General features: G+C 43.8%; 1 protein-coding gene across 1 annotated transcript in view; it reads right to left on the reverse strand.

Annotated features, from left to right (window-relative positions):
* Positions 1-26,428, reverse strand: part of LOC119650926 (peripheral plasma membrane protein CASK-like) — a 291,137-nt gene that overhangs the window by 233,872 nt on the left and 30,837 nt on the right. The window lies entirely within an intron of this gene.

A 26,428-nucleotide genomic window follows, 5' to 3' on the forward strand; every position in this document is an offset into this window, starting at 1 on the left:
TATTCTATTGTGATGGCTGAGAAACATCCACCTGTGAACATATCTTAAAGTTTTCCATTTTGGAAAAGTGCATCTTCTCTTATCCTAGTATCGTAAAGTTCAGGTTTTATTGAAGATCTTCGGAAAACTTCTTTTCACTTGGCTGAAAATCGATTCAAAAGAACATAAGAACAAACATACGAATGCTTTCTACCATTCGAATTCCTACGACCTCATTAGGAAACTACAAAGGATACAAACTGGGCCACCGTAAATCCACAAAGAGAGAGTTGTGCAATCGTAGAAGGTAGTCCGAGTACAAGAGAATCTGTATCGAATCATGTCATTTCCGTAAGCTGAAAATTCGGAATAGAAAAGTAGCTTATCTATGGCAGATATACCTAGACAGAAATATATTTGTAATTTTCTCGGTAGATTCAGGAAGAAATACTTCTTAATTATAACAGGATAATGTCATAAAAAATGTCAAGTTTCATGAACAATTTTAGAGCCCCGCTTTGTTGAAACAATCCACTATAATCTGTTGGCAACTCGGCGTTTCATTTAAAAATTAATTAAACTCCACTCATCGCTGTCACCAACAGTTTAACGACACTTTTGCGGACAAGCTGATGTGTCCTTTTTATTCACTTGAATATTTTTATGGGACGAAATTCAGTGTCATTTTTCTTGAGCATAATTTCCTACGAGTGGTTTGGCCATATATGCCATCATCGCTGCCAAAATCATCTAAATTTAATAGCATTATGGTGTTTCCTGTCCTGGTAATTGCCTCCATTGGAGCGCCGCTGGCAAAACTAGGGACAAACAAGCTCATTGCGGTTGTATTATATTATTCATATTGTTATAAAAGTATGCCTGAAAATGGATGATAATTTCCGCTGACAGTCAGTCGCAAGCATCCTTTTGACGAAGAAAATCGTTTGACTCGTTCACTAATAGCTCCCTTGAGCACGTCCTGGTCGCCCGCTTCGTACTGCTAATATCGAAGCCTTACCCACATCCATACTCCCAGCCATCTATGCACGTACGAGTGTTTTGAATGAACCTTCTGAAATGCTTCCAAAACAACCACACTGTGCTGTCACTTGAATATGTTGTGCGTTGACATATTTGAAAGCATAAAAGCATGAGAATTTCATGAAATAGATTATTATGTTGGTTAGCCAACACGCTCTCACTGCCCGAGGTGGAGTGAAAACGACTTTTAGAGGAGTTGGGCGGCGACATTTGGGACCAGAACGAGGACTTAGCTTTACCCTGCCGTCCTGGAATACAGGATATCGCACTGGCATAAGTCACTAATATGAATCGTCATTGTCGCTGTGGCGAAAGTTCTGGCGTATATTGGTTAACTCGACACCCACTATGCGACAGAAGGGAGAGTTGTTTCTTGGGGGTAGGTAGAATGTCCCCGACATTAATAGGAAAAGTTGCGTTTCCACAAAGTGTGGGAACCTGATATGAATCTGCTGGGAAAGGCTAAACTAAATTAAGTTCTGGGGATCGAAAACTATTTGAGGGTTATAAATTATTGAAAATTCATTGCTTTCAACAGCAGAAATCGTGAAAGTGAAAATAGAACCAATAAATTTCCATTAAGCCAAGTTAGCCCCATGTCGCTTCAAAAAGTCCCCGGGTGTGCACATTTAGAACAAATCATTGGACCATAAAAAGACAGGAAAACTCTCTGCAATGATTCTTCCTATGTCTTTATCGCAATGATGAATGGAGAAACATTTTCCACCCATAAATCGACAATTTTTCACAGTGAACGGCACATCGACAATTTTATGGGAGCGAAATGACTCAAAAACAATTGACGCAACCCTTCCTATTCCCGGGAAATCTGTAAAGTACGAAGCGCTCTTACTCTGGGTATACATTCATTTCCAAGTACATTCACTTGCCAAAGAACCAGCTTAAACTTCCCACCTTGTGTTAGAAAATATGTCAGAAAACTTTAGTCGTCGTCTCCGTGTAAATGCATTGATGTTTTCGAGGCTTAACGAAACCATCTTAAAACTTCTCAGGATGACGACAATGAACAGGACAAAGATGAACAGCAGAAGAAAGAAAAAGAAACTTTTTAAGAAGTATAACTTTTAGCGAACAAGAACAACAACAGTGAACGAATTCTAGAGTTCGCTATTTGTAGAAACATAATCCACGCAGAAAACCCTTCCATTTTACAATGAAGAACAAGCTTTTGGTAAACAATAGACACGGCGGAAAATTGGGAGCAACAGATTTTTGAAGTGATGAGCTGGAATCGAGCATAACTTGATGAAGGTTAGATTTGCATTTTTTCTGAGTTTTAAAATTGACTGATTTTTCCGGGAATAAATTCACAGATTCAGAGCTTCTTTTCACATCATTTACGTTTCAGTTGGGATAAGGACACAGTTTGAATGAAAATGCCATCATAGATTCCGTGATGTGACAAATTTACAGCTAGAACTTCAGAATCTATGTATAACAAGTGGGAAACCGAAAGCTGTCATCACAATTTATTTCAGTTGGACAGTTTCTGAAAATAAGCCATTGATTTAACTGCACGCTCTCCACTCCTCCTCTTTACAACTAACGATACACCTGGGAATTCCTTGGGAAATTCCTAACCAAGACCTTTCATTTGATACCCCACATGACTATATTCATTTAGGGAAAAATACCCCCCCCCCCCCCTCTCTCCTAACATGTATGGAGAGTCCTTTTAAACCCAACGATAAATGATATCTATCACTGCGTGCTTGGGGATTCGTGATTCCAATATATCCATTAAACTTTGCGATAACATGTGAAACGGTTCTGAATCAATTGAACAAACGGACAGACAGATCTGTCAGGAGTTTGTCGGATCTCTCATTAGTATGGAAGACTTACTAAAGCGCGGAAACCTCAAACCTTTCTGGTCTCACATTCGTAACTCCCGTTGTCCTGCCCAGTCTCTTCTTCTCTGGCTCCTCAGCTAACTCCCCCCAACTATCTTGTGATTTACTCTCCCGCTAGTTGTCCTCAATCTATGTCCCCCCTACTTCCTCTCAATCCCTCCCAATATTGGATGTAGCCAGCCCCGCATCGCTTACCATTCCTCTTCTTACCCGCATCCTTGTCGAGTTCCTCATTGGCAAACTTGATGCCAATGTCGGACCTGGCTACGATGGTCTTCCAAACCTTTTTTGGCTCAATACTCGTAAGTCCATCTCTCTTCCCCAATATCTCTTATTTTCAACAAAAGCCTCGAAGAGAATCATTTTCCCGGCTTCTAGAAAGAGGCCCTCATCATCCCCATATACAAAATTGGCGATCGTGCGTTTGCCGAGAATTACTGTCCCATTTCCCTCCTCTCCTCCTGTTCCAAAATCCTGTAAATATATATCAGCGATTGTTTGTGCGCCCACTTTAGCCACTGCATAATGAAAGAGCAACATGACTTCGTTAAGCGCAGGTACACTGCCTCCAACCTGCTTGACTTTACCAACGTTGTCGCCAAATGTCTAAATTCACGGCAAGAAGTACATACCATTTACACTGATTTCGCTAAAACCTTGGACACTGTAAATCACAAGATACTTCCACCCAAACACTTGCCTCTAAGCGTTCCCATATCGCTTGTTTTATACCTTTCCAACCAATCCTGTCGCGTCTCTTTTCCAGCTGCACTTCCCGCTCCTTCTCCCCCTCCTCTGGCGTCCCACAGAGATCTATTCTGGGCTCTTCGTTATTTTTATTTTTTATTAACGACCTTCCCCCCTCCTTGCTTGTCCCTATTTGCTATATGACGATGACCTTAAGCTATTTTCCGCTTTATCGTCGCCTATGGATTGTGTTTCCCTTGAATCTAACCTAGATATTCTGGTTCGTTAGTGCTCGACTAATGGTTTAGCGTGCTCCATGATCTGGTCACCTTCCCGTAACTGTGATTGCCTTGCCCTCGAAAATGTGCAACGTAAATTCACTCGTTCCCTCTTCTTTAAGAAAAGCTTCCTTCGTGTGGACTACCCCTCCCGTCTTCGTTTTCTGACCCTACCCTTCCTATCTGGATCTATGCACAGTTTTTAAACTTTCCTCGGGTCTGAGGGACTGCTCCTCCGCTGATGATATCACTTGCCGTCCTGCGTCTTATAACACACGTAGCGCAGACATTTTCAACGTGTCCTTCGAAGAGGTCAAAGTTTACTTTCATTCCCCGATTCCTAGGCTTTGCCGAAATTACAACGCACAACAGCTTGGTCCTTTTAACTTCTCTACTTTACTCCCATGTGAAACGTCCATCCGTGGACAAAGATTGCTGTGGGAAGGACATCGAGAGCAACAAGTTAACCCGAAAGAAGAGAGAAGGAGGAAACTTTCGGAGGAGGGGAGGAGACAAAGCCTCTGAACACTCAGAACTTAGTGGTCCATTGTAATCGATTCCCCCGTCTAACGGAATATCCCGGATTCGTTTATATATCGCAGGATTTCCATTAGTGAATACGAAGCTACCCACTGCAGTTGTACTCGCTTCCCTATTACAGGATGGACACGTATCATCTTAGAGAATTCCTATTCTGAACATATGCCCAGCTAGTGAATTATGACGAGCCAGAATGCCTACAATACTTCTGAAAGTCTTCCTGCTTTTCGACAGAATAAACTTTGCAACAAGTTTGTTTGGTTCTGACAGGAAATGTTTGGTGTGCTTACCAACATTAACACTCAGCCCAGTTTTTGATAGCAGCATTAGCTAATGTTGCTGACACCTCAATTGCTGGTTCCGGGCCAGGCATTGGAGAAATTGAACCCTCTTTTGCTAGGGCATCCGAGATTTCATTTTCCTGAAGACCACAATGACCGGGTACCAAGAGTAGTTTCACCGTATTGAATCTAGAAACAGAGTTCAATCAATTTCTACATTTATGAACGATTTTTGCAGTGATCAAAGGATTGCTCAACACCCTCCATGCATTGGAAGGCGTCTGCCCTTGAACTGCTCGTCAATCATCCAGGATCGCATGTACTTCAGCCTAAAGGACGTACGTTGTACATTGCCCCAAGGGAGAAGCCTTTTCGTTTTTACTCGAGAGGTAAACTCCCGCTCCAGAACCCTGTTCTACTTTTGAGCCATCGGTGTGTTCTGGTTGGTCCCAGTTTTCTCTTAATTTCAAGATAACTTCATATCTTCTACCAAAGAGATGTATGGGGATCCAAGAATCAGAAAGCATTACGAAAACTAGATTCAGTTCTCCCAATGACCCCAGTACCCCCCAAAGTCCACTATTTCCCCATAGATCTAATCGAATTAGTGTATGAACTGGTCTCATTGCAGTGCTCTGGACAAACAAATCTAAGGGCTGGAAATTGAGTAATGCATGCAGAGCTGCGCCGAATGTTTGCAGTATACAGACTCCAACCAAATGGCGTGTGCGTACCGATAGAATAGGAACCCATTAGTGTCAGAACGAAATTATAAACTCAACCACGGAAATGGGCAGTGATTTCACGTTTCCAAAGTTCTGCAGGGATTGCAAAATCGAGACTTCAACAATTATTGGGATTCCTATGGGGGATTCCAAAAGAGATTGGCATCTGTGAGAAACCAGCTATTATGGGAGGCGAATATAAACCAGGGGATAGGGCAGGAACGAGGATTCATTGAGTGAAACCGAAACACAACTGTATCTCAGGCAGTAGTATATATGCTGAAATTTATACTCTCTCTGACAGTCAACTCAAGATGTTATTGTAGAAACCCGGCACAGCTCCCTGCGCTCTTGTCTTCTTGCCTGCACTTTCATCCAGCAAGAAAGGTTTAACCAGGCCAGGCCAGGCCAGGAAGATCCTCTTGATCATGCTCCCGACGGCAAGGGTAAAATGATGTAGGCCTCGCTCGAGGACCAGGAAATAGCCCTCATAAGGTGGCTCTAGCTCCTCTGGGAGGCTTCCGTTCTAATTAGGTCATGCGTGCAGAATTCGGGATCATTGGGGACATTGACTACGTTTCGCGAAGTTAACGGAAGGAGCCGGCTTCAGATTTCGCACTACTTTTTTGAGCAGACGTAACAGGTTGATGGTTTTAAAACCCACCCTATTGTAAATCATAGGGTCGCTGGGAAGTCTCAAGCTCTATCCGTATACCAGTTCCGCTTGACCTGAAGCAAAATCTTTCTCGATTCGCACATATGATTACAGACAGGTAGACAAGTGTTTTTGACGGTTCTCTATTGCGGATATCGGCATTCCCATCTTAGACGTAAACTCCCTGTGTTATTCATCATCATCAATGGCGCAACAACCGGTATTTGATCTAGGCCTCCCTTAATAAGGAACTCCAGACATCCCGGTTTTTCACCGAGGTCCACCAATTCGATATCCCTAAAAGCTGTCTGGCGTCCTGACCTACGCCATCGCTCCATCTTAGGCAGGGTCTGCCACGTCTTCTTTTTCTACCATAGATATTGCCCTTATAGACTTTCCGGGTGGGATCATCCTCATCCATACGGATTAAGTGACCCGCCCACCATAACCTATTGAGCCGGATTTTATCCACAACCGGATGGTCATGGTATCGCTCATAGATTTCGTCATTGTGTAGGCTACGGAATCGTCCATCCTCATGTAGGGGGCCAAAAATTCTTCGGTGGATTCTTCTCTCGAACGCGGCCAAGAGTTCGCAATTTTTCTTGCTAAGAACCCAAGTTTCCGAGGAATACATGAGGACTGGCAAGATCATAGTCTTGTACAGTAAGAGCTTTGACCCTATGGTGAGACGTTTCGAGCGGAACAGTTTTTGTAAGCTGAAATAGGCTCTGTTGGCTGACAACAACCATGCGCGGATTTCGTCATCGTAGCTGTTATCGGTTGTGATTTTCGACCCTAAATAGGAGAAATTGTCAACGGTCTCAAAGTTGTTTTCTCCCATTCTTATTCTTCCTGTTTGACCAGTGCGGTTTGATGTTGTTGGTTGGTTCGTCTTCGGTGCTGGCGTTGCCACCATATATTTTGTCTTGCCTTCAGTGATGCGCAGCCCAAAATCTCGCGCCGCCTGCTCGATCTGGATGAAGCCGGTGGTTCTTCTCATGATGTCCATATTGTCAGCATAGGCCAGTAGTTGGGTGAACTTAAAGAGGATCGTACCCCTTACATTTACATCAGCATCACGGATGACTTTCTCGAGGGCCAGGTTAAAGAGGGCGCATGATAGGGCATCCCCTTGTCGTAGACCGTTATTGATGTCAAATGGTGTTGAGAGTGATCCTGCTGCTTTTATCTGGTCTCGCACATTGGTCAGGGTCAGCCTAGTCAATCTTATTAGTTTCGTTTGGATACCGAATTCTCTCATGGCCGTGTACAGTTTTACCCTGGCTATGCTATCATAGGCGGCTTTAAAGTCGATGAATAGATGGTGCAACTGGTGTCTATATTCCAACAGTTTTTCCATCGCTTGCCGCAGAGAGAAAATCTGATCTGTTGCTGATTTGCCTGGAGTGCAGCCTCTTTGGTATAGGCCAATGATGTTCTGGGCGTATGGGGCTATCCGGCCTAGCAAGATAGCGGAGAATATCTTATAGATGGTACTCAGCAACGTGAAACCTCTATAATTGCTGCACTGTGTGATATCTCCCTTTTTATGTATGAGACAGATAATGCCTCGTTGCCAATCGTCAGGCATTGATTCGCTGTCCCATACCTTGAGCACAAGTTTCTAGTGGATGCACTCAACAAGTCCCTTTGGAGTCAATGTTAAAAATTGTTATTCGAAGTGATAACCGATAGCACTGAGAAGGTGGAATCTGTTGTTAAGGCTTTCTGTATGGAACAGTTACCGATGAGCCATTCAACTACGCATTAGCATGTGTCATGACGTCTCCACGGATGCAATTTGTGGACACAATCCATGGAGCCCGTCTGCTGACAAATAAAGACTGTTTGTCGTGTATCGTGCATCCATGCAGACATGGCCAGGTGAGCCGATAAAATAACCATAACCGTACAATTTATGACACTATATTTCACTCTTAAGGCTGCTCCATTGAGAGATAATTGTACGTGCGGGATTTCTAGTGGAGTTTTAAGAAAAATGTATGAAAAGGTGTACTAAATTTATGGCAACTGCTCGCTTTGCTGACGCCCAGCTGGTTCAGCGCATCTCTGTACGGCTCCACCAGCCTGGAAGATGTCGTCACTGAGTACAAGGGCTTGATTGCCGCTTCGAGAAAGCCCCCGCGCCGATTTCACATGCCATCTTTCATCCATCGCTAAATAATACTGAATCATAACCCAGCAACACGCCGCCGGTCTTCCACTTTGCCCTGGTTGAAAATTCCATAACAAAATATCTTAGTTCAGCTTGCGTGTGGAATAGTCCTTGGGGAATGCCTAGATTTCCCGAGGTGCTTCGTCTAGAATGTTACTGTGGCCGTAGGACTTCGCTGTCCAGTATCCGGACTCACATAGTCTGACGGCACTGCACGCTGCAACGTATCAATGTGGAGGTCTAGAGGGAGGGGATGCAGGAGTACACTGAGAGCATCTGCCGGGCAGGACTGCAAAGCCCTAGTAGCCCTGCACATGCGGTTTTTTGAATCCTATTAAGCTTCATCCTATTGTATTTTTTAAAAATGGAATAAATTATAAAAAAATATGGCACTAAGCCCCGATAAGTACCTGGCCTGGTCATCATAAACCACGCCCAAAAAAAGGGAACATTTCTTGAAAAAAAATTTAAATTTTGTCTATTGTTAGTTTGGCTTGAACTGTGCCTATCAATGAATACACCATAAATAAAACTTCTGAAGTTTACAGATGAAGTTACTATGGACGAACCGGGCTTCAAACCCAGGGCAACGAGATCAAGAGATTGATGCTTAACTAACACAGCTACCGCATTGACAGTTCAAAGATCCAAGGAGGTATGAACGAGGTCGGACTGTGGGTCAAAAGAAGTCGTCAAGGAGTATGTTCTGTTGTAGGCTACATTACGTTTATCAAACTAAAAGTAATGAAAATCTGAACTTCAATAGAAAATCTTGCAAATCACACACCACACAGGGCGAACGAATGGCTACAGTTACATATACGAATCAAGAGCTAAGGACGAGACATACTATGTATTCTGAGTAAGATTCGGCGGATTGAAACAAACTCAATCTTTTCCACTTTACGTACCACGTTAAGATGAAACAGTCTCCACATCTGACGTGGCCATCTGCAATGGAAGCTAATCATCTGAAAAGCGTCCAATTTCCCCCACCTGGGTCTTCCACTGGTCCTATTCCACAAAAATTTAAAAACATCTGCTCGACGGAATAGCTCTGGATCAATTTTCCTGTAGACATAAATCAGGACATTATTGAATTCCCCGCCTGTCCTCGCCCAACACGTTCACCTTTCCATGCGTCCATACGTTCTGCCTTCATCGAATATTGCCTCAAGTCAATGTGTTTCTGGCTTTATGTTAAGCAAGTTCCCTACCACTTACCATAAATCGATTTATATGCTAAGACTGTTATTAAATCCGCAGCTTTTTTTACATGCTTTATTCCCTTTTTGCATTTTGTTCTGTAAAAAGCAAAAGTCATCATGATTGTATACCATCGAGAACGCGGGGGATGAAGCAAAACCACATGTTTCAAGCTAGCTTGAATGCGATGGATACCACGAGGAAGCAGCGGCAAATGGAATACTTTTTCCCATAAAGGAATCATCAAAATGAAAGGAAAAATGTCGAGTGAAGCTCCCAACTCCTCAGCACAGTTCCATGGCTCTTACTTCTTTTTGTGTATAAGTTGTAAATCGCGAAGGCTATAAAATATTAAACGACGAAAAGATGTAAATTTTGAGGAGTTGACGCTTTTCGAACACGCAGAAGTGCAAGCGGAAACGCTAAAGATAGATTTCGTTTTATTAGTTCACTTCGCCCGGAATGGATATAAAGTAGGTAAAAGATCGTAAAATTCTATCTGTTTTAATCATTTCATATTAGTTGGGAATTGATTTTATGATTTTGCATTTGAGGTGGAACGTTTGCGACTAATTTTATGGAAGTTATTGACGTGAAAATCGGTGGACTGTTTTCATCGACAGTCCCAGGGAACATCGAACAAATTTCAGATCCTGTTGAGATGTAAAGATTGTTGAATCGATAACGGACGAATGCAAAACCTCTGACTGTAGACCTAAAATAGACATGGTCCTTTGAAAGGCTCCTCGACGTCTACTTTTTACGGGCCACGTGTACCCCATGTCAATCATGGCATTTGGCATTTTTCTGAGAAAAAAGAACATGATAAAATGGAATCGATAATATCCATGCGATATAGTGTTCACTTCGTTTTGGCCTCTAAAGCGATCCAGAATTCGTTCTCATGTAATTCCGATCTATCAGTGTCGCTGGTTATCAAGCAATTTCCAATATTAGTATCTTTCATCTGTAAAAGATAACTGATACACCGCTGCAGGGTGTCAATTTACCATCACTATAATCTACGGATTCAAAGCTATTTGCCTAAGCCAGGTGATGAAGATAAAGAGTCAGCCATTTACAGAACCCTGTATATCGTGACTACAGTTTAGAAGCAAAAGCTTAATCCATCTGCAAACAACCTTTTATAAAATACTAATAAGTCACTAGCAAATATAACGTATCGACCCATCCTCTACATCACAAAGTCCCAATAGGGACCGAGGAGAACAAACCTTTGTTTTGCAAAACACCCCGTTGGCGGTTATGGCAGTCAGGGATGAGTCCAAATTTCAGCACCAGCAAAGAGGCAGTGACAAATCTGAGGTTAGAAATTAGATTCACGATTGCATAAAAAAAAACAATTGCATCTGGGTATTTCCAATTTTGCGAAGAGCTTGCACTAGACCTCTCAGACTCTCCGTCACGTAGTTCTAGACCGACCTGCGGCATCAGAACTCAAATAAGTGAAACCATGGCTATATTACCAGCCTGCAGTCAGCATAACCAATTACTCGCAACGAAGATAATGCTCTCGCACAAACTGCTTCAGAGAAAACCATCTTCCGCAACCATCTGTAAGGGAATGTACATGCGGGAAGGAATGCGCCTTCAGAATATCCTAGGTAAAGATCTGGTCAACCCCGTTGAGAAACTATAGAACACATATAAATACTGAAAAAGAAGCCAAGAGGGATTTTACCCTATGCTCCTACAGCTAGGGTTTCTACTCACGGAACTAGTTAACATATGTATGTGTGTGTACAACCAGTGTCAGTATTGCAATCAGCTACTTACCGAGGGCATGGGGACACTTAAGCAAAAGGGTATAGGCCTACGAGTTAGTCGTCTTCCCCTGGCGCAACTTTGGAGCGACTGGTTGAGGAGCGCAAAAAGGAGAGGCTGATATTGAACCCTCTTTTGAAGAAATCCTTTGAGACAGCTTTGTATCTGCTAACAAAGCGAGAAATCACTTTTAATAAGAAGGTGACTACTCTCGTAGTCCTAATAGATGAAATATGATCTTCTGATATGATATAGACCCCCAGAAATTATTGAGGTAGGAAGCACTATAGTATTAGATGAACTACTGCTCTGCGTCAGCAACCTTTGATGGGTCGCTTACGATACGGGGTGTGACGTCCCCGAGATACCGAGAAAGTAGTTCTGACCCCATAGCTGGCAGTATACCAGCCTTGAGAAATAGCAGGGAAGGAGGAATAGCTAAATGCGTTTGAGCGCAGCACAATAATGCGACGTTCACCGTAGCGATTAGCGAAAGAGTCAGCGAAGGCTGACATACACCGCGGCGCTTAAATAAAGGGGAAGCCTTACCAAGTCGCACGACTGACGGTAGGGGGACGGCAACTCCAATATCCTGCTGTACCCCTGTTCTAAAAATAACCCAGTCTGAACCGCAACCCCTGAATAGATGAATTCGGAAACAAACCGAGTGTAAGTGCAGTCGACCGTCCTAGCTGGAGCCGAAGAGGAAAGGCTCATCAGTGCGGCAGTGGTGAAGCATATGCGATCGGTCACGTTCCTCTAGAGGAACGACAGCAAAGGCATCAAAACGGGGTGATACAACTGGAGTAACTATTGGCTGGCATCTCCTTTTACAGGCCAATGTGAAGAGCAGTGGAAGATGATTGGAAAGCAAAAAGAGCTCCACTCCCCGCTGAGCACGCTGCTTCGCCAAACGGACCGCAGATAGTCTACTGTAAAGTGAACTTTGGAGAAAGTGGAAAGAAGACGACGTGACTGAAGGAGACTTTATCAAAATAGTTTCCAGTTCCAAAAAAAAGAAGGATAAAAGAAAACAACTGACTGCGCCGCCAGAGACCCGTCAGTCCAAAGACAAGGAGGCTGCAAACTAAAAGCCCGGAGTAGAAAAGACGAGGAAACGAAGGACTAGACTGTCGGCTCTATTCATTAAGCCCAAGGAAGACAAGACATTTGCGGAAGTCCTTAGTGAAATCCGCGACAGAATGAAACCCCGAAGATATTGGAGCAGAGGTGTCTCCCATACGGAAAACGAGGCGCCATGATGAAATTCCCCGAACAATATGTGAGGAAACTCCTTAACAGTGAGAAAATCAAAATTGGATGGATAGTATGCAGGGTACGAATGCAAGTAGTCCCCACCAAGTGCTACAGGACAGTCTGGACTATGGACACACGTCAGCAACTTGCAAGGGATCGAACAGGAAGACAGCATACCGGAGATGCGATCAGGTAGGTCATCAAGCGAAAACCTGCAATGAAAGCGAAAGTTGCATTTCCTGCAGGGTTCGTGATGCATCTGGTGAGAGCATCGCACACACTGCGCGCTGGGGACGGTGTCCAATCTTTAGGGCGGAACTGGAAAGGACTAGGGCGCGAATGGCATAATCCGCATTTTGCAAATTAACATATACCGAAGTGCAACCGCTCACCAGTTGCTAGCCCAGTTCCCTGCTTAAGTAAATGCTTATCTAGTGTTAATCAGCGAGCAATACCGAAACAGAGACCTGGCATCATGGCATTTCGACTTATCGGCCTTATCGACTTATCGACTTATCTGCGTTCGGGAAGACGTTCGACTTCGTGTTCTTGCCCAAGACCGAGGGACTGGGTTTGTCAGGATTCGGTATTTAGGGATAACGTTTTTTCTGAGTGAGTCTACAGATGAGCAAACTTGTTAGCACTGATAAAGGGAACAAGTGGTTCCCGAAATATCGGTATTTGCAAGAATAAATATCCACACCAACGAAAAAGAAACAACAAGTTTTTATTATTTCAATTAACGTTTTTTGGTGTTTACCTGACGCCGAATGAGACGATGCCGAACTTTCGGCGGCGACTGGATGCTCTGGAGAGCGCAGTTTCGGGTACGAAGGGACGAATCCTGGTAGGCAGTGATTTTAATACCAAGGCCCTTGAATGGGGCATGCCTCAGTCAGACCCGAGAGAAAAACGGATTCTGGAAATGGCGGCGAGAACCGGGCTCGTAGTTTTAAACACCGGATCCACGCCAACGTTTCGGCGCCCAGGCTGTGAAGGAAGCATTCCTGATATCACTTTTGCATCGAAATCTCTGTCACCATCAGCGGACGGGTGGCGAGTCCTAGAAGAATTCTCGGCTAGTGATCGAGTACATTGCGTTCGAAGTGGTTGACGCTACTTGCCGCCGAGCACCAACGCGACGCTCCCCCTGTCTGTGGAATGTCATGAGGGTGAACATCGGGAAGTTCGTCAAAACTCTTGGAGCAGGCAGAGTTGCACTGGAGGGCGCTCCGGGGCATGGTAGCGTCGCAGCTGACACCGTCGTAAATTCAGTGATGAACCTGAGGACGACGACGTGTGAGGCTATCATGCCCCGAAGGGGCGCCAGGCCCGACAAGCCCTCTATGTACCGGTGGACGGCAGAAATTGCCGACCTACGGAGGCAGTGTCATAAGTTCCACCATTTGGCACAACGTTTACACATCAACGGGAAGCCATGCACCATTAAGGCACAGTATAGATCAGCAAAAAGGACACTTTGCAGCGCGACAAATAAGAGCAAAGCTCGAACCTGATTAACGAGGTGAATGAGGACCCATGGGGACTTGGCTATAAGCTTGACACCCGGAAAATCGAGGCTCTGCAGAAGTCCTGCATACTAAGTGGGACCAGATGGACCGCATTGTACGGGCACTATTTCCCAGACATTCTGTATGGGTTGATGTCAATAGCGTAGAAAGCGCCGAGGATTGGCAGAACGTGCCAAATGGCAAATGGACTGCGCGGCTCATCGACAATTTAGACCCGTGGCTGAGCCGAAAGCAGAAGAAGGTTGATTACGTCCTTACACAACTTCTAAGCGGGCATTGAGGTTTTCAGTCTTACCTGTACAGGATTGGGAAGGTGCGATTTCCTGATTGTGTTTTCTGCAAAGGAGCGGCGGACGACGGTGAACACACTTTTTTCTCTTGCGAAAAGTGGGAGGGTTTTCGTTGGCAGCTTCATGCAGACACAGGGGTGCTCTCCAGACAACATTGTCAGAGAGATACTGAAAGGCGCTGACAGCTGGAGTCGTGTTAAGCATTATGTTCGGGCTCTTCTTAGTGCGAAGAAGATTGAACTCGACCGGCAGAGGGACCGGATGACAAGGGGTTCCCTGAACTAACAACTCTCTTTCTCCCTCCCGTTGTTGAAAGGGATTCCATGACCGAAGGCTCCGAAAGCCGGGACAGCGGGAGGGCTGGTCCGAAGTAATGTGTCAAACTGTTCCAGGCAAGCTCTCTGATGATAGGAAGGTGCTTGGTTGGTAGTCCGACAGCGTTCTGTTGCGGAAGTCCAACACTCTCTGCTTAAATACATTCACCTACCTGTAAGAACAGAGACATTAGTGTTGCAGCAAAAACATAAGCCCAACTACAGAAATAGGCAGCGATTTCATGTTTCCAAGGTTCTGCAGACACTGCATAGTCGAGATTTCAATAATTAGAAAGGGAATTGAGATTCCTAGAAAGAAACCAGATACTGTGTCACCAAGATGAATCAAAACCAAGGGAAAGGACAAGAGCAAGGGTACATTGAGTGAATTCAAAACATAAACTCTAAGCTAAAACACCACCGTATCTCAGAAAGTAATATATAGGATGAACTTGTGCATCGGAGAAAGTGTACAGAGGAAGTGCAGCCATGCTAAAATCCACATTCTTTTCAACCGCCAACCTTAAATGCTATTGTATCACCTCAAACCAGATATAAAAGCAACGACATCCCTGGAGGTCCTTCTCCTGTCCATCTGCACATACAAATACAGGCAGGGACAGCGATCTTCATAAAGTCCGGGAGTCCCAGTGAGGCGGAGAGCTGCCTAAATCGAAGAAATATTGATATGCTTTCTAGGCGGTACCCTGAATTACTGACACCAAGGAATAATATGACGAAGAGGTTTCATTTCGATTAGAAGTCTGAAATACGTTGGAGTAACAGGGCAAACTAGGAGAGCGTGGCTGTGAGATATGCCTTAAACTAGCAACTGATTACCAGGTACACTAACAGATCTCTCACAGCACAAATTCACCATCCGGTTCTTTTAACAAATTTTTAAATATGATAGATTTTAGATGTCATACTACAGATTACATACCAAAGAGCCAAAGTAAACCATATTCAATGGCTTTAAGTACTTTCCTCTTACATAGCGGAAGTATATTCATCCACCTAAGCAAACAAGCACCACCGTTATTGACTAAAAACCTTTCGAAAAAGAATCTATCCAAAAAGCTCCATTCGATTAAAACCATCTAAAACAATGCAAATTTAAATATTGACTTTGAGAAGGAACCCAAAGCCAACAATTGTATTTGCCCCGAATTGGTTCGCTTACAAACCATTCACTGGAAACATTTTTCCGACATTCCCGTTGGTGAAAAATCGACTTATCCTTTCCTTCTTCAGCATTAAAGTCAGTCCGAGCACAATCATTCTGTTCTTATGAAGGATGTAATTGATAAAGTTCCTATTTACCATTGCTTAGTGGGAATATTGGACTGGATTACCAAGGGTCGATTGCCAGAACGATATTTTTTAAAAACTTCAATATGAGCGGATAGTCATGGTTCAATAGAAGTTTCAATTACAGTTCAACCCCCAACTATAGGGTTAGTGGTTGTTGGAAGTGTGGGCACTAAGCCGAAGCGGATAAAAACGCAATCATTAGTTTTCACTGCCCAGTAAATCAGTGGTGTCTTTGTCCACTCATTAGTGGGGAAGGATCAGATGAGCAAATGAAATTCTGCTGCCAAGGCGAAGGAGCACTTCTAGAGATTGCTTGATTACTTTCAGCTTTCGGAAAATTCCATAAAATATAGAAGCATATCTGCCAACGAATCAATAATTTTTCACACTCATCGGAATCACGCCGTCTTTGTAACGCCAATAGTACACGCTTCCATCGTTATCTCAATTTCTGATGCCTTATCTCCGATTTACACATTTCACTTCAGCAGACACTTCATTATAAGTTTTCAGTTTCGTTTTTAAATGACATGCCCAACCAATCTTTTCCCATGCATGCCTATAGATAGATACACCCTACCATGGATGAGGAGCATGCTGACGATGGAGACGGTCGTGAGTTCTTTCACAGCTTTCGGAGCTCAACGCGTCTTCAGACCGCTATTACCCTTCCCAACGAAAGACAACCCGGCCAAGGAGCCTAGGAAAGCTTTTAGGATTGATTGCTTCGATATTATCGTATACATGATGTATGGAGAATACTAATGAAAACTTCTTCGACTCGAAGGAAATGTAGGAATGTTCGTCCTAAGTAGAAAAAGCTGTTGTAAGTTGTTCATTCATTTTAGTTGAGAAACTATTCCTTTTGTTCGAAAGAAAATGCAGGGTGTAATTAACCCTGTAGAATCATTGTGGATTTACTTCATACTCTGTTCGACGGTTTTTTTTATGAGTCCTGTTCCCTGCTTTGTTGAGCCTAGGACATACATACAGTCTCTTTTCCTTGTTATTGTTTCTTCCCTTTGCCATTTTCCATGAGGCTGTGTAATTCATTACCGTCACCCTTGACGCCGTACAAGTTGTAAGATTACAGCAGTATGATGACGCCTCCAGGATCTGAACCGAGACTTAAAAGGACGAAAACAAATTATGCTAAATTTATGTTCCAGTCGAATATTTCCTACTAATCCTCTTGTAAACTGAGTTCTAATATTAGCGGCGGTCGCCACGAGTTCCATTCTCTCGTCACCTCTATTTTTTCCAGTCCTTGAACTTAGAAGGATGGTATCCTCGAAATGCGGGATGCCAAAGAAAACATCTTCCATAATTCACTTTTAAAACTTGAATATCAGCTAACAAACCGCATCCATACGTAAACTAACACTACACTGTTTCCCAGATGCGCCTTCTACCCTATAATTGAAGACGTTGCGAAGTAGTACCACACTCCAAAAATGGAGAGGGATTCTGCGACGACCAGTTCAAGAAGAGGTTTTTTTTTGAAGAATAAAGTTTGTGAGAATTTTCCTTACCTCATCCATGTGCAGAGGATGCAGATTGGAACAATGACCACATATTGCGGAGAATATCCCAAAATAAAAACAAGTCGAGAAACCGGAAGCTGGACGTTTCAAGTACGAACGGTTTTGTGTATTTCTTTTATAAAGCCATTGGAGTGTGAGTTTACCCCATTAGTCCATACCACGTAATATACGCATATAATATGTGAGCATATCCACTTTCGGGTGATATTGACATTCAAAATCTTGCATTTCCAAAGAAGTGACAACTTTTACCTATTATAACTTTGTTAGTAACAGTGCGATTTCCACCAAACTTGGTAGGATCAAGTTCTATATTATAGCCTACATTGCTGTAGTGGTGCTAGGATGAACTTAAGGGGACTTCTACATCCAATTACTGAATATTGTAGTAATGTACTATTATTAACTTTATTTGAAAGGATATCGGTGTGGAAGGTATTTCGGAGCCTAGCCACCATATAGCCCTTTGATTTTTTTCAGATTTTTAGTTTGGGCAGTTTCCGATAATCATCATCATCATCATCAACGGCGCAGCAACCGGTATCCGCTCTAGGCCTGCCTTAATAAGGAACTCCAGACATCCCGGTTTTGCGCCGAGGTCCACCAATTCGATATCCCTAAAAGCTGTCTGGCGCCTTGACCTCGCCATCGCTCCATCTCAGGCAGGGTCTGCGTCGCCTTCTTTTTCTACCATAGATATTGCCCTTATAGACTTTTCGGGCTGGACCATCCTCATCCATGCGGAGTAGATGACCCGACCACCGTAACCTGTTGAGCCGGATTTTATCCACAACCAGACGGTCATGGTATCGCTCATAGATTTCGTCGTTATGTAGGCCAAAAATTCTTAGAAGGATTCTTCTCTCGAACGCGGCCAAGAGTTCGCAATTTTTCTTGCTAAAAACCCAAGTCTCCGAGAAATACATGGGGACTGTCAAGATCATAGTCTTGTATAATACAATAAGAAGTTTGACCCTATGATGAAACGTTTCGAGCGAAACAGTTTTTGTAAGCTGAAATAGGCTCTGTAGGTAACCAACAAACATGCGTGAAATTCATTGTCATAGCTATTATCGTTTGTGGTTTTGGACCCTAGATAGGAGAAATTTTCAACAGTCTCAAAGTTGTATTCGGTGCTGTTCGTTCTTTGCTCTTTGGCGCTGACGTAGCCACCATGTACTTCGTCTTGCCTTCATTAATATGCAGCCCGAGATCTCTGGTCGCCTGCTTGATCTGGATCAGGGTAGACTGTACATCTCGGATTGTTTTCCCATAATGTCAATATCACCAGCAGAGGCCAGTAGTTGAGTGGACTTGAAGACGACGGTTCCTCTTGCATTGTCATCAACATCGCGAACCACTTTCTACCGGACCAGGTTAAAGAGGATGCATGATAGGGCATCCCCTTGTCTTAGACTACTTTTATCTAGCCTCGCTCAGAGTCAGCCTAGTCAACTTTACCAATTTCGTTGGGATATCGAATTTCCTCGTGGCCGTGTAAAGTTTTACCGTGGCTATGCTATCATATGCAGCTTTAGAGTCGATGAGAAGATGGTGCAACTGATGTACATATTTCAACAGTTTTTCCCTCGCTTGCCACAGAGAGAAAATCTGATTTGTTGCTTGAAGTGAGGTCTCTTTGGTAAGGCATAATGATGTTCTGGGTAATTGAGGCTATTTAGCCTAGCAAGACAATGGAAAATATCTTATAGTTGGTACTCAGCAAACTGACACCTCTGTAATCGCTGCACTATATGATGTCCCCCTTTTTGTGTATGGCACAGATAATACCAATCGTCAGGCATTGATTCAGTGTTCCAGACCTTCAACATCAGTTGGAATAGTTGGTCGCCTCCATATTTACCTAATTCGGTTGTAATTCCATCGGCTCTTGCCACTTGTGGTTTTCAAGCCGATGAATTGCACGGACTGTTTCTTCCATGTTCAGTGGTGGCAGCTTCTGTCCGTCGTCTTCAGTTGGCGGGTCGTCCAACTTGCCGATATTGAGGTTGTTCAGCAGTTCATCAAAATGCTCAAGCTATTGGTCCAATATCGGAAATCAGATTTCCCTCTTTGTCTTGGCAGGATGAGAATCGAGGTGTGTGAGGCTTCATCCTGCTTTGGTAAAACTTCCGCGCCCGATGCGGTTGCTCCTGTACTTTTCGAATTTAAAGTCCTGATGGTTCTACAGGCTTCCTTTTTCCGTCTGTGAAGTCGTTTCGCTCCGTCGAGAGGAGTTCGTGATAAGTCTCCGTCCGTGTCGGTATGCAGCATTCTTCCGTTCCGTTCCTACCTTACAATCATCGTCGACCCAGCTGTTCCGACTTTTTTTGCGGCTGGGCCAAGTATGTTTGTGGCCGTATCAATAATAACACCCTTCAGGTGGTTGCAAATATAATTTGTTGATGCTTCATCTTCATGACATTTGTTAGCGGCGGTTATTGCGGCATTCATTTCCCCCTTATAGGAGTTGCATACAGCTGTGTTGTGGATGGCTTCAGTGTTAACTCTCATCTGATTGTCAGAGGGGATTGTGGGTGGGGTTGTAATTCCAGTCCGGAGCACCATGCCCAGGAGATAGTTATTCGAATCTATATTGGCCCCTTATATGTCCTGACATTCATCAAGGCTGACAGATGTGCCGCTCAATCAGCACGTGGTCAATTTGGTTGAAAGTGGTCCTGTATGGAGAGGGCCACATTTCTTTGTAAACTGCCTTCCACCCAAACTACGAACTTCCAACAACCATTTCGATACTGCTAACTGAGTAATCCGCAGTCCGTTATCATTGGTATCCCTATGTAAGCTATTGGAACCGACGTATCGTCTGAATGCGGGCCCCGTCCCTATTTGACTGTTAGAATCTCCAAGTACGATTGTCATATCATACTTAGGACAGGCTTCGAGGGTCCTTTCAACCGCCTCGTAGAAAGTGTCCTACTCCACCTCTGCAGTCTTCTCTGTAGGGGCGTGAACGTTTATGAGGCTTATATTTCTAAATTTACCCCCCAAACGGAGAATCGGCTTTGAAAACACAATCGAAAGGGTTCGATTGTGCTTTCAAAGCCGATAGCAGCATGTTTCATTTTTTTGCTGACTAAGAAACCTACTCCGAGCACATGGTTTATTGTGTAGCCACTATAATATATGGTATAGTGCCTCTTCTCCTGGAAATCGGTCCCTGCCCAGCGCATCTCTCGCAACGGGTAGCTGCTAAGCAGCATTCGATCTGTACAGGAAGCGCACGTTCCATGAAAAAATGCGCAAATCATTATTTCGTTGTCGTTGCCGTTTAAAGTCCATCCTATCCGAGGCTCCTTCCGTGGCTTCATAACTTCGGTTTTCCACGTGAGGTTGTCAGCCCTACCTGTTCTGTTTTTAGGCGCAGGAAACTTGCCTTCATATTTCTCCGTTTGCAGTTTTTCATTAAGAAAGATCTCCCAGCGATCACCAAGTGGGGGTGCAGATAGGGTTTGGAAGTAGGGCTGTTAGTGTTGGTTCAGCAGGCGTTTCCCAAATTTCGTGCTCCATTGTGGGTCCACGTTTCGCCCTGGGACTTATACTACTCTTTGACCGCCAGCAGCCAGCCAGCAGCAGATGGGAGAAGTAAATAACCTGATCTTAGGGTAGTGCCACTGGAGAAACAAGACAATGTCATTGTCCCCACTACTCATGGGTGATAGAGGTAGTCTGGTGTATGTGTGCGCTGCACCCGTTCCGACTAACAGGTATCAACCGAAGGCGCGCAGCACGATTCTAGAACAGGTGAGTGATCTCCTGAGACTTTTGAGAAGGAGGCATTCCTGGCAGAATTAGAAGTAGGTCACAGATCAAAGGAAATGACAATGAAAAAGATGGGCCAGTTGCATCAGCGTGTAACTTAAGCATACGGCGCAAAAACGCAGCGACCGTGTTTGCAACGCAGCAAGAAACCGAACTACAGGTGGAACCAGTCAATCTCATATTAAGATCTTTTTGCCTGCGAGCGAGGAGACTTTATTAACAGGCAAGGGGGGAGCCGGTACTAGAAAGTGGAGAAAGAGTACCAGGATCTCTAAAACATCCTTCAGAAGTCCATGCGAGAAGGCAAGATTACTGTAGGCTGCTGTGTCGAGGAGTTGATACGAACCTTGGAGGTACTATTTACACAGTTGTCATGAAATCTAGCAATCGGGCTTGTTGTAAAAGGGCCAAATCCTCCTCGACTTGGCGAAAAAGGTGAGTCTTTGCCATCTGAATTCCGTCGCTGTTTTATAGTGCGAGTAGATTCCACACTTCCGAATGCCAGGAGCCCCACCGCTCGCCTCTTTCTACCAACAGGCTTCCAGAGCCGCCAGGAAAACACTGGCAAATCCTTGAAGAATTTACCACTCGCCTACACTATGTATATTCGCGAAAACTCCCGCACCGACTCCACAGGCAACTTTTGATCAGTTATTGAAGAGGGTTGTGTCATAACCGTCATCGTCAAGCTTTTTACCAATTTGCCCTGATTGGAAAACTCGCAGTAAATAGCTTTGATATGACGCAGTCAGTTGAGAGTTACCGAGGTACGTTCTCTAAGATTTTAGTATAACTATAGGACTTCGCTGTCCAGCATCCGGATTCACGTAGTTTGAAAAATATTACAAATATTTTCCTGAGGAGGGAAATAAGCCTAATGTAAACGTTCAACAGGACATTTCTCCAATCACTTGGATTAGTCAGGAGGAACTACTGCAGATGTGCAAGCATCTAACAAAGCTCTCAAGGTGGCCGCTAAGATCATTGCCTTGGGCCAAATTGGATATCGCTGTCTACATAATTCACCTAATCGAGAGCTACTTCTTATAAGGGCTTTTCTGGTACGACATCAACCACGCGCCGAAGTAGATTGTGACAAGAGGCGTTCCCCAAGGTTCCGTATTGCGACCTCAATTGTAGAGCGCTATACATATATAATGGGGTAACGAGCCACCGTCTGAAGAGCGATTTATTTTTATGCCAACTTGGCGGTGTTTGTAGTTGCGAAATAACCAGAGAACGTGGAACTCTGTGAAAGTGAAACCATTCATATCATCAAATAATGATCAAACTAGACCTGGACATGTAGAAGACCAAACTGGCGATCATGAGGTCGCCCAGAAGGCAGCAAAGACTGGTTTAGTTTTAGCAAGGATGAGGCCTAATAACAGAGACACAAGGTATAGTCGCCGGGTGCTTATCGCGGTAGTGAAGTCCATACCAACCCTTATCCGCCCCTATCTGGGCGCGAGTACTATTTCTATCAAAGTAAGAATTCGAGAATTCGCCCCTAGTGGCTACGGGCTTCCCAAAAGGACAAAACTATACAGGGGATGGCAGCAACGAAGGATAATTCCGAAAAAACCGATCGACTCGTCTACCGGTCCCATATGTTGAGGAATTGGTCGAGCTAAATCAAGGTGATTGATTTACCACCTGGCACACGTCCCCCAAAGAATGGCAAAGAAAAATCCCTAATTTTCCTTACTTTTAAAAACAACTTTTCCGCAATAGAATAAATCCTCAATTTTAAATAATCGGAACAATGTATAAATCCCCTTGTTCCAGGAAAACCTCAGCAGTAATTTGGATGTAAAGGAAATCTAAAATCTTGAGAGTCCTCCGATACCACGAAAACCGAGAAAGGAACGTTTTCATTTTTGCATGTCCTAAGATAGCGTCAGAAAGAGTAACGCCTCCGGCGGTGCAGTTTTTCAACAGAGATAGCGTGCAAATTGATTGAATGCACTTTGGATGGCAGTTGAAGCGGATTTTGCTCTGAAAAAGTGTCACCCAAAGCTATAGTCCCGGAGGAATTAAAACGCTTCAAAAGAGTAAACGTAGCAATAGAAAGAAGCTCCTCGCAGAATCAGGCAAATGACGCAAAAAGACATCATGCGGGATCATTCGCAAAACAAACATCTTCAGTCATTCTAGGATTAAGTGGTATCAGCTCATCGTCAGGGCGTTTCCCTCCTGTGCTACATGCCTGGCATACAAATATTCTATTGTTTCAAGCTTAAGTTAACACCTTTTATTCCGATTGTGAATAATGAATGACCCTTTGATTCGTTGAATTCCAATTAGCAGCGCATACATCCACACACTCGCAGGATACACAAGACAATCCCCGTGGGGTATGAAAAACCAATTCCATCTTAATACAACATCGCTCCCGATAATCGATCTAATCGCGTTAACGATCCGTAATGGACAGGACGAGCTCAAAGCAGGAAAATGGCTAATTCACTTTGAATTGATTGATAGAGAGATTTTCTGTTCGCATTTAGATATCGATTCCGGAGCCATTTCCATCTAGACTCAATTTCGATTGAAGTACGTTGAGGGACATTGATGCGAAGTGGAAGGAGCCTTTTGTTATTTTTCCCGGGGTGGTTTGGATAAATGAGAAACTTGTGTTGCTACCTAATGACCGAGTCACGGCTGAAAGATTTCATGGCTGATGAGATTTTCACCACATTTCCAAGATAAAAATCGCAGCATTTCCGTAAATAAAAATTTCTGGGGCTTTTCCTCTTCTTCTGCCACTTTTCCTAAATTTTCCTCGCTCTCAAAGTGTTACTATGGGATTAGAGTACCCGCCAAATGTTTCAAAGAGCGCAGTTTCGACAGTGGTTTGGTGAGCACTCGAATGAAAGGTAGGAGCGCAATTTCAGGACTACGAATGGGTTAGGCTGGATGAATGTTTGATGATGCACAAGGCTCGCTCGTGGCTACATCTGAATTTTTGATGGATGATGTTGTATGCAGTGCTATTAGCGGTGCTAGTGCCAGGATAGAAAAAGGTATCATGACCGCATAATACGAATATTTCCAGTGAAGGAGGGGATATCGGTAACAAGATTTCATTCCATACAATTTCATGTTATTTTTGCAGAGAATCTCTAGCTTGGTTGGAGGTGAAACGTTTTCGCTTTTGGCTATTCGCCAGCGCTCTACACATTTTCCGCACATTCACAGAAAATCCATTTTTCCTAGGGAAATTGACATGATAATATTACAGGGAATGCAAACACAAGCAAAGCGTATGATAGAATACATGATACGTGAACGATGCTCATATTTCAAGGAAACGTTACCAAGAATTCGCAATTCTTTTCGAAAATCCTTGTAAGACTTGAAGTGATCGACTTGGGATATATTAGAAGACTTATCTTCTGGAAACGACTGAAGAAGTTATGATATCATTCTTTTGAAGGATAACATAATAAATTGTTTCGTATATGTTTGAGCAATGACGAATTACCGAGCTTCACAAATATGCGGAATTTTTTGAGAAACCGATTCAAATTTTTCGGAATAATAATATACATCTTTAGGGGTTTCTTATAATTCCTTTTCTTGGCTAAAACGCCTGTTCAAGGACATCCCATCAGGGATCCACTTTTCCCGGTTGATATGCTGTAATCTTAGTATGCTGTACGGACTTACAACGGATGGTAATCTTGAATATTACATTCAGTGTCCTCACGAGAAAGGATCCTCCAAAGCCCTTAAGTCGGTTTGAATTGCTTTTTTGATAAAAAGTTGTTTCACCCTCATAGGACCGTAAAGGAATCTACAAATATCTGCACTCCCATATTGTGAGACCACAGACACATGAGGAGAGTGGCTTGTCAAAGTGAAAACAATCGGAAACAAGAAAATCAGCAGCTGGCCTATGAAAATAGCACAATGGTTCCATTTATACCTAATTCGTAGAGTAAACGTCTGATAACTCCCCTCAATGTTATGTTGACATTTAATGATGTCTAGGGGTCTAAAGCGATAACTTTAGCGCACTATAAATCTATTAATAATGGCAGGATTCAGACCAAACTTTCCAGTATTACGCTTTATATTGCAGTTTACATTACTCCATGTTCTGGCCTAGTTTATTATAATTTTCTGTTTCTATGAACAGTTGTTTGTGAGAAACTCTAAGCATTCACTTCCTTTCGTTGCTCCCCTCCCCTGTAGTTACCGTAAAATACTATAAGTTGGTATGGTGGAAGTTGCGGAGCAATATGCGAGGAAGCTTCTAAACAGCGGGAAAATCAGAATTGGTTGGGTAGAGTGTAGGATACGAATCCGGGGCGCCCCAACCAAATGTTACAGATGCTTGGATTATAGGTGCACGTCGGCAACCTGCCGGGACCTGACACAAAGGCAACATGCCGAAAACGTGCTCAGACAGGCCATAAAATGAACACCTCCAACAAAAATGAGAAATGCGTCCTATGCAGAGACCGTGGCGTGTCTAATGAGAACGTTGTGCACACTGCGGGCTCGGGGCGGTGCCCAGTCTTCAGACAAAACTGGAAAGAGCTAGGAGGGTTCACACCTAAGGACGAAGGGACAGATTTATCTGGAGTCAGTGTTAAGGCGTAACATTTTTCAGTATCTATCTAACGCCAAATGAAACGATTCCGGACTTTCGACGCAGGCTTGATGCCCTGGAGGACACTATCGCACAGAGGAGCGAATTTTCGTCGGGGGTGATTTAAATGCCAGGCACTTGAATAGGGCATGCCTCACTCAGACTCCAGAAAACAAATTCTCCAAATGGCGGCGAGAACAGGACAGTTCTAAACATCAGATCCATCCCGCGTTTCGGCGGCCAGACTGCAAGGGAAGCATTTCAGATGCACCCTTCACGTCGGAGTCACTGGTGTCGCTGGTGGATAGGTGGGGACTTGTGGAAGACTTCTTAGCAAGCGACCATTAATACATTGCCTTCAAAGTGGTTGTCACAAACTCTCAGAGTGCATCACCCCGGCGCTCTTTCTGTGCATAGACCGTCTCGAAAGTGAACCCCGGGAGGTTGGTCGAAACTCTTCGAACAGGTAGGGCCACGCTGAACGGCACTCCTGGGGGTGGTGGTACTGCAGCTGACACTATTGTAAATTCAGTTATAAACCTGATAACGATGGCCTGCGAAGCT

This window comes from Hermetia illucens, chromosome 3 (genome assembly GCF_905115235.1).
Source record: "Hermetia illucens chromosome 3, iHerIll2.2.curated.20191125, whole genome shotgun sequence".
Classification (NCBI taxonomy): Eukaryota; Metazoa; Arthropoda; class Insecta; order Diptera; family Stratiomyidae; genus Hermetia; species Hermetia illucens.